The sequence below is a fragment of the Sinocyclocheilus rhinocerous genome, unplaced genomic scaffold (genome assembly GCF_001515625.1).
Source record: "Sinocyclocheilus rhinocerous isolate Xijiao unplaced genomic scaffold, SAMN03320098_v1.1 scaffold1644, whole genome shotgun sequence".
In the NCBI taxonomy this organism is placed as follows: Eukaryota; Metazoa; Chordata; class Actinopteri; order Cypriniformes; family Cyprinidae; genus Sinocyclocheilus; species Sinocyclocheilus rhinocerous.
The window spans coordinates 7468-15347 of NW_015641033.1; the positions used below are offsets into that span (position 1 = coordinate 7468).

General features: G+C 36.2%; 1 long non-coding RNA gene across 1 annotated transcript; it reads left to right on the forward strand.

The window, feature by feature from the left end:
• Nucleotides 1–21: 21 nt before the first annotated feature.
• On the forward strand, nucleotides 22–2119 carry LOC107754227 (uncharacterized). Its single transcript, XR_001641557.1, has 3 exons — nucleotides 22–243; nucleotides 429–532; nucleotides 1816–2119. It is a non-coding gene; the product is annotated as an uncharacterized LOC107754227 (long non-coding RNA).
• The last annotated feature ends 5761 nt before the right edge of the window (nucleotides 2120–7880 follow it).

A 7880-nucleotide genomic window follows, 5' to 3' on the forward strand; every position in this document is an offset into this window, starting at 1 on the left:
TTAGAATTTGACATTCTTATTTGCAGCTGAACTGTTCTGTGTGTATGCATAGGATTTGACAATTCCATTTAAATTAAATTCAGGTTAAATACCTTTCTACAATTGGAAGACCAAACTATGGAGAGACAGTGCGGCGAATCATGAGAAAAATCACTTCCTCAGAAGTTTGGTCACAGTTTAGCCTCAAAGGAAGGAAGGGGAAGAGGAGACTTGAAGAACTCTCTGTTTATCGAGTTCTAATAAGTATAAAAAAATCAACAGTATTTGCATTTATTTTATTGTATATTCTATTGTATTTTCAATTATCTTTGATTTGCATTATAGTGACAGAATTCTACATTATTGGCAATACAAATGGGATGAATACCTGTTTGTTCAAATGTAAAGTATACTTGTTCATCTCTAAAAACTTTACTTAAACCATTTAGGGGCAATAATGAAATCACAACCTGGGTCTACTAGCATGGATGCTGAAAGCCAGATTGCAGAGACCCTTAAACATGCACCAGGTCTGGTTAGGAGAAAGGCTAATGTGAGTATTTTGACAATGTATTATATTACTGACAATATGTATGTATAATATATTACTTTTTTCTTGCCCAGCCAACATTTTCACTGGCCCTGCCACAAAAATAAAATAGCTGTTTTTATTGTTGTTTTGATCCTTATCTTGTATTCTCATAAATAAATTTATGGCAAAAATTTTGATTAGTTAAATATAAGGGAAACAAATGAACAAATTACAAACAATAGCACAATAAATAAATAGAACAGTTTGTAGGTGATCAGGTACAGAAATTGAATAAACAAATGTAATAATATTGCATATTCCTCACTGTATAAATTAAATATAGATGAATCATTGTTAATGCTACAAAAGTTAATCAGTCAAGAGCAATGAGTGTTTTTTTTTTTTTTAGTATTAACATTAAGTACACTGACAGCAGTGAGGTCACTTTAGATGCGCATGCGTCCAATATATTGATACATATATGATTTTTCTCAACTTTTTACTTTCAATTATGATATAACTGACTGTTTTCGAGGATATGCTCCAAGACAGGTATTTTATTATTATTGTCCAGCCCTGGTTAAGTACTTTTTTTTTTCTTCCCTCAAAGTCTCAAGCTAGCAGTTAAGTGCAAATCAATGTTTTTAATATACACTAAATTAATCCAAACTAAAAACCCAAGAATCAATGTTTTTAATACACACTAAATTAATCCAAACTAAAAACCCAAGTGTGAGATTTTTAATATTGCTTTAATGTTCTGTACAGCTGGTATTGACATGACACTAAGTTTGACATTTAATTTTACAGCGATCAGTTGCCCCACATTTACAAGATGGTTCATTACACCTCTTTTCATAATTTTAAGTAAGTATTCAGAGACTCAGCCTTATGAGCAGCCTAGCATTTCTGTACGTATGACTGGAGCTCAAACCTGGCTTATGTCACCCTACACTTTTCTCACTATCTTTTTCTTTCATATCTGTACTATCCTGTTATAATAAGGACCTAAAATAAAATAAAAATAACTCGTAGAAAATTTACTTAAGATTTGATAGATGTTTAAAATAAAAGTATCAAAAGACTGAAAAGAATACGCTAATGTGATGTTTCTGTCAGGAGTCAGGTTTGATCTTTGTCTCTCTTTTCTAACTTTTGCTCTTTTTTCTATTGGCCAAACTGATTACTGCTTACAGCTATGTTTCTTCTTTCCTTTCATTTCTCTGCTATAGTGTGCTTTGTTTTGTGTCCTCCTATATTGGTGGCTTGCTATTTGATTTTGCTCCGTCTTGTTCTCTGCCCAGTTTTACCTGCCTGCTGCACATCATTCTCTGTCCCCGGATTGTCTGCCTGGTTTTGACTTGTGCCTGCCGACTGGTTTCTGCGCTTGCCTTTTCCTCTGGATGTGTTTATCTTTATTGGACTGTTGATGTCTACCGAGTCCGACCTTCCCGTCTGCGCTCCCCTGTCCGCCGTGTTCTCCAGTCCCGAGTCCGCCTCATCAGCCGGTGACCTGACTGTCTCAGCTGCTTTTCTTTTGTTCAGCAAACGTTCTCAAATGCCTTTTTTTAAGCTTTTTTATTTGTAGTCCATTATATTTGAGCTAAATATAATTAATATAACATACTTTTTTTAAAATGTATGTTTTGGTAGTGTATGCAATAGATATGTATGCAATGTTTTAATAAAGTTGGATTATATGAACTTGTATGGCATTTTTCCTCTTGAAAGTTTCATAGCAGGGTTTACGTTAAAAAGAACAATTAATGATTAACAGTATTTGAAAAAGTATTACATATTTATCTTGTGTTTGATTATTAAGAGATTCACCTAAAAAAAAAAAAATAAGATGCAGAAAAGGTAATATTTATAATCTGGCATAAAAATAAATGTGGTCGGAACGTCGTCTCGCAGTTGCTGAATGTCGCGTAACAACGTTGCTACAGCCCTTTCGCGTCTTACAATTCAACTACAATGTCGGGAGCACGTAGATAGCAACGTTGCCACAGTAAAAATGGAACGTGGCAGCGACGTTGACACAACGTAAATGTGTTTGTTGGGATGTCACGTCACTCGTCACTCACTTGTATTCCAACAAAAATTACACGCATTTTATGAAGAAATGAAAGCCATTACACATATAAACTTAATGAATAGTTGTTTATTTTGATGATTTGTTAGTTTTATTAGCGGTCACTTTCATGCATTGCATAGGCCCGCAATGTTTATACAGTAGCCCAATATCATCCCGCTTGCACAAAGTGTAGTTGTTCGTTACCACGGCAACCGCCTGGTCTTCGATCAGCATCCCGCTTCTTGCAGGACAAACACTTAACGTGGCTTGAAGTACAAAGACAGATTGAACTAAATTCAGTACACAACTTAATGATCATACTGTATACAGGCATTCAGGTGGACCCAAAATATGAATGCAACACAAAACAGCGACGCTTATGCATTTTCTATATCGGTTTTCTATAGGCAGACGCTTAACGTGCAACTTTTGGGGTTGTGTTCAAATTCTGGGCTCTTATGCTTTGCCCGTATGCATGATCAATTATATTGTATCCTGAATTTGTCATTGTACTTTGAGCCACATTAAGCATTTTTCACGTTCACATGTCCTGCAAGAAGTGGTGTGATGCTGAAGACCAAGTGGTTGCCGTGGTAAATTGGTAACAAACAACTATGTGCAAGCGGGATGAGATTGGGCTACTGTATAAACAGTGTGGGCCTATGCATTTGATGCATGAAAGTGACAGCTAATAAAACTAACAAATCATTGAAATGAACATCTATTCACTAAGTTTATATGTGTAATGGCTTTAATTTCTTCAAATGATTGTTGTTGGAATATATTCCTCTATTTGAAGCCATGAACTATCATTGTCTGGCAGAGTAACTTGTTGGTAGGTGCTACAAATTAACGAAAGACTACATACAAATAATTTATCTGAAATCGTTAATTAATGACAGATTGTACACTTTAGATTACAGAACAAAGCAATGATTGCGGTGTTCCTGCATGGCTTTGACCAACAGATGTCGCTAGCGTGCCGTCACTCTTGCGTTGCGCATGCGTGGATTAAGTCATTATTTTGAGAAAATAAGTCATTATTTCGAGAAATTTTCTCATTATTATGAGAAAATAAGTCATTATTTCGAGAAAGTTTCTCATTGTTTCGAGAAAATAAATAATTATTTCGAGAAAGTTTCTCATTATTTCGAGAAAGTTTCTCATTATTATGAGAAAATAAGTCACCCCTGAATATAATATATTAACTCATAATTACGAGAAAGTTTCTCATTATTATGACATAGTAAGTCGTTATTATGAGAAAGTTTCTCAATATAATGAGAAACTAAACCATAATTATGAGAAAGTATCTCATTATTATTTTGAGAAAATAAGTCATTATTTTGAGAAAGTTTCTCGTTACGAGAAAATTTCTCGTTGTTACGAGAAAGTTTCTATGGAAGCCCGTTTCCGGCAGGTAAGAAAAAAATCATGCCTTAAAAAGTCGAAATTATGACATAAATCATAATTACGAGATAAAAAGTTGAAATTATGACTTAAAAAGTCGAAATTATGAGATTTAAAAAGTCAAAATTATGACTTTAAAAGTCATGGACTTGCTGGCTCACTGATCTACACGACACACGATTATGTAAGGCCAGGTCTAATAATGTGAACACGTTAAGGAGTATTTTATATGGAATTTTAAACCTGGTTTGAACCTGGTTTAAACCTTTTTTTGTAAAATAAGAAATGATATGTGTAAAAAGTTTTGATATCGAACCAAATCATAAGACGGATTTCTTCTCGTTGTGATTTCTATTGTTCGTTCATAGTTGTACCGTCCACTAGATGGCAACACGGACCGATCTGATAGCAGCTCTAGCAGTTTATGTTGATAACCAGCATTGAGGTATTATCATATACATCATTTTGTCTTCTAGGATGGATGACCTTTATGACTTCTTGAAGTCAAGAAACGTTTCTGACGACATCATACAGCGAATGCAACAGGATAAGGTATTCATGAAACTAATAAGTATATATGTATCACACGTGCAGTACCTAAAAATTGTCACAGAAACTTTGGAACAATATATTCTGTTTAAATAATATTCTCCAGTAGAAGTGCTTAAACTGCTCTGTCTTGTTTATTTCTAGATATACTGAGTACTCAGTAATCCTGTCTGGTTCAAAAAACAAACCGCCTCTATAACTCTATAACAACCAGTTGACTGTACATTATTCCTTATACATTATAATCAATCCAAGTCACCTTTATTTCTATAGTGCTCAATACATATTGTTTTAAAGCAGCTTGCAGTAAGAAACAGGAAAATTATGGTCTTTAAAAATAATAAATAGTGACATTGTTCAGCTGAAGTCAGTTCAGCGTTAATTCAGTTACATTTAAAACAGTTTAAGATCAGTTATGAAATGAGTTCAATCCAGCTATAAAGCAGCTCTGCAGTAATGTCATTGTCCATCTCAGCTCAGTTCTCATCCAATGTCACTTCAGTTAAATCAATAATATTTCTGAATTATACCTCACTGTCATCAGAGAATGGTAAACTTATATTTAAAGTGTTTTAAAGTATATTCTTTTTTAGATTGATTGCAGTGTCATACAGCTTATGACAGATGACCAGCTGAAGGATTATCTGCCTTCCTATGGTGACCGACTGGCTGTTCATGGATACTGCAGGCGAAAAGAACACGATCCCAGTGGCCGAAAAGCTCAACCTTTTGATCGGCTGAGAACCAGGCTAGCGAGAAGCAAAGGTGACGCTGACAATGTATGTGAAAAAAAGTGTCAAAAAATGCTCAGAGTATGCGAAAAATTGAGATGGGATGGATGCATTTTCGAGAAGGGAAGTTTACTCAGGTACGAACAAAAAAAGGTGGGGGTACACGGAAAATTTGTGTGTCAAAGGACACTAGAAAAAAGGATCTACTTGAAAAAGCTGTCAATTTGTTTTTTCCTGGTGAGAAAAGTTCAGAGGGAAACTTCACAGATTTTGTGGTTGATGTAACAGACTTTAAAGAGCAAGCAGTAGATGACCAGATTACAGTTGGAGAACTTTATGAGCAGACCGAATTACCAGTCTTGCGTTTTTACTTGACAACCAAGAAGAAAATCATCCCTAGTGACACACAGTCAGACACACAGTTCCACTTCAGCAGCGAAACAATTGTGCAGAGAGTGGAAAACATGCAAGATTCCTGGTCTCCCACACGTACCAGCCAATACCCTGTGTTGACTGAGAATGTAGAGCCAGAGCCTTGTTTATGTAGGCAGTAGCACTGTATTTGCAGCAGGCAGTGATGATGTTTTTTTGTCCGACTCCATAACTAGCGTGACTGATGTATCAAGTGTGATTGAGATTGATGCAGCCAGACAGCCAGAGGTGGACAATCTGGAGGATAGTGGCACTGTAACAGTCTCCACAGGGTACATCTCTGGGCTGGAAGACACTGCGCTTGATGACACCTTACCTCTTTTAGAGGAATCATATTCTGTTCCTTCTCCAATTGATAACTCACTGGAGCCGTTTGTTCAGAGTGAAAGGGTGAAGAAAATTCTTGTTATTCATCGCGGCCAGGCCCTTCAACAGCTTATTGCACATTTTTGTGACAAAAGTGTCTTGACAGATCGCAGCAAAAACTGTTCACTGCGGTGTGTGTGCACTTTGGATGGGATAAATGCAGAGCACTAATTCTGAGTATGGGTCACCATACTTGGCCACATGTCACTTCACTTCAGAATTTTCACAGTGTTCTAATTTTCCCATAGTATATTGTTAAAGAACGTTTTATGCTTCCAAGTCAATGCATTCTGAACATGATGCTGGATCATTCACATCTAGGCTACATATGCTACGTGAATTATAATCTTTTGATTTTGTGATTCTTTATGTGCAATAGGCCTACTTCTGTAATCATTTTGTGACTTGCGTGGGGTGATTGATTTCTTTGCCTTTCAAGAGTGGGTTTGCTCAGTATTCCATGCCGTTCCGCTAATTAAGGCAATAATATCATCAAACCAGGTTTAAAATTCCATATAAAATACTCCTTAACGTGTTCACATTATTAGACCTGGCCTTCCATAATCGTGTGTCGTGTAGATCAGTGAGCCAGCAAGTCATAATTTCGACTTTTAAAGTCATAATTTTGACTTTTTAAATCTCATAATTTCGACTTTTTAAGTCATAATTTCGACATTCTATCTCATAATTTCAACTTTTTATCTCGTAATTATGATTTAAGTATGTCATAATTTTAACTTTTTAAGGCATGATTTTTTTCTTACCTGGCAGAAACGGGCTTCCATAAAAAAAAAGTATTCACACCCCTTCATTTTTTTCATGTTTTGATATGTTGCTGCCTTATGTTAAACTGCTTTAAATTACTTTTTTCCCACATCAATCTACAGTCGACACACCATAATGGTAAAGCAAAAAACTGTTTTTTAACATATTCGCAAATTTATTAAAATTAAAAAACTTAAATGATTCCATTGCATAAGTATTCATACCTTTATATGGGTCAGTTGAAATTTAGCTCAGGAGAATTCATATTGGTTGTAGATGTTACTACACTTTGAGTGCAGTTCTCCTGTGGCAAATTCAATTGAATGGGTATGATTTGGAAAGGCACACACGTCTTAATAAAATGTCTAACAGCTGATAATGCATATCCGAGCAAAAACAAGACCTGAGGTCAATAGAACTGCCTGTAGAGCTCAGAAACAGGTTTGCATCAAGCCACACATCTGGGGAAGAGTTCAGAAAAAAATTCTGCCTCATTGAAGGGTCACAGAAACATGTAGTCTCTGTTACCTTTAATGGAAGAAGTTTGAAACAACCAGGACTCTTCCTAGAGCTGGCCTCCTGGCCAAACTGAGCAATTGATGGAGAAGGGCTTTGGTTAGTGTGGTGACCAAGAACTGGAGAATCACTCTAGTTGAGCTCCATGATCATATGTGGAGATAGGAGAAATCTACAGAAGGACAAATATCACAGCAACACTCCGTGCACCAAAATATTGAGATAGCCTTAATGAAAACCTAGTCCAGAGCATTCAGAACCTCAGACTGGGCGGAAGGTTCACCTTCCAACAGGACAATGAACCTAAACACACAGCAAGCGTGGCTTATAAACAACTCTGTGAATGTCCTTGAGTGGCCCAGCCAGAGCCTGAGCTTGAACCCAATCAAATATTTCTGGAGAAAACTGAAAATGTGCATCTGCCCCCATCCAACCTGACAGAGCTTGAGAGGTGAAGAGGTGAGGAGAAGAATGGCAGATAATTGCCAAATGCTGATGAGCAAAGCTTGTCGCATCAAACAAAAAA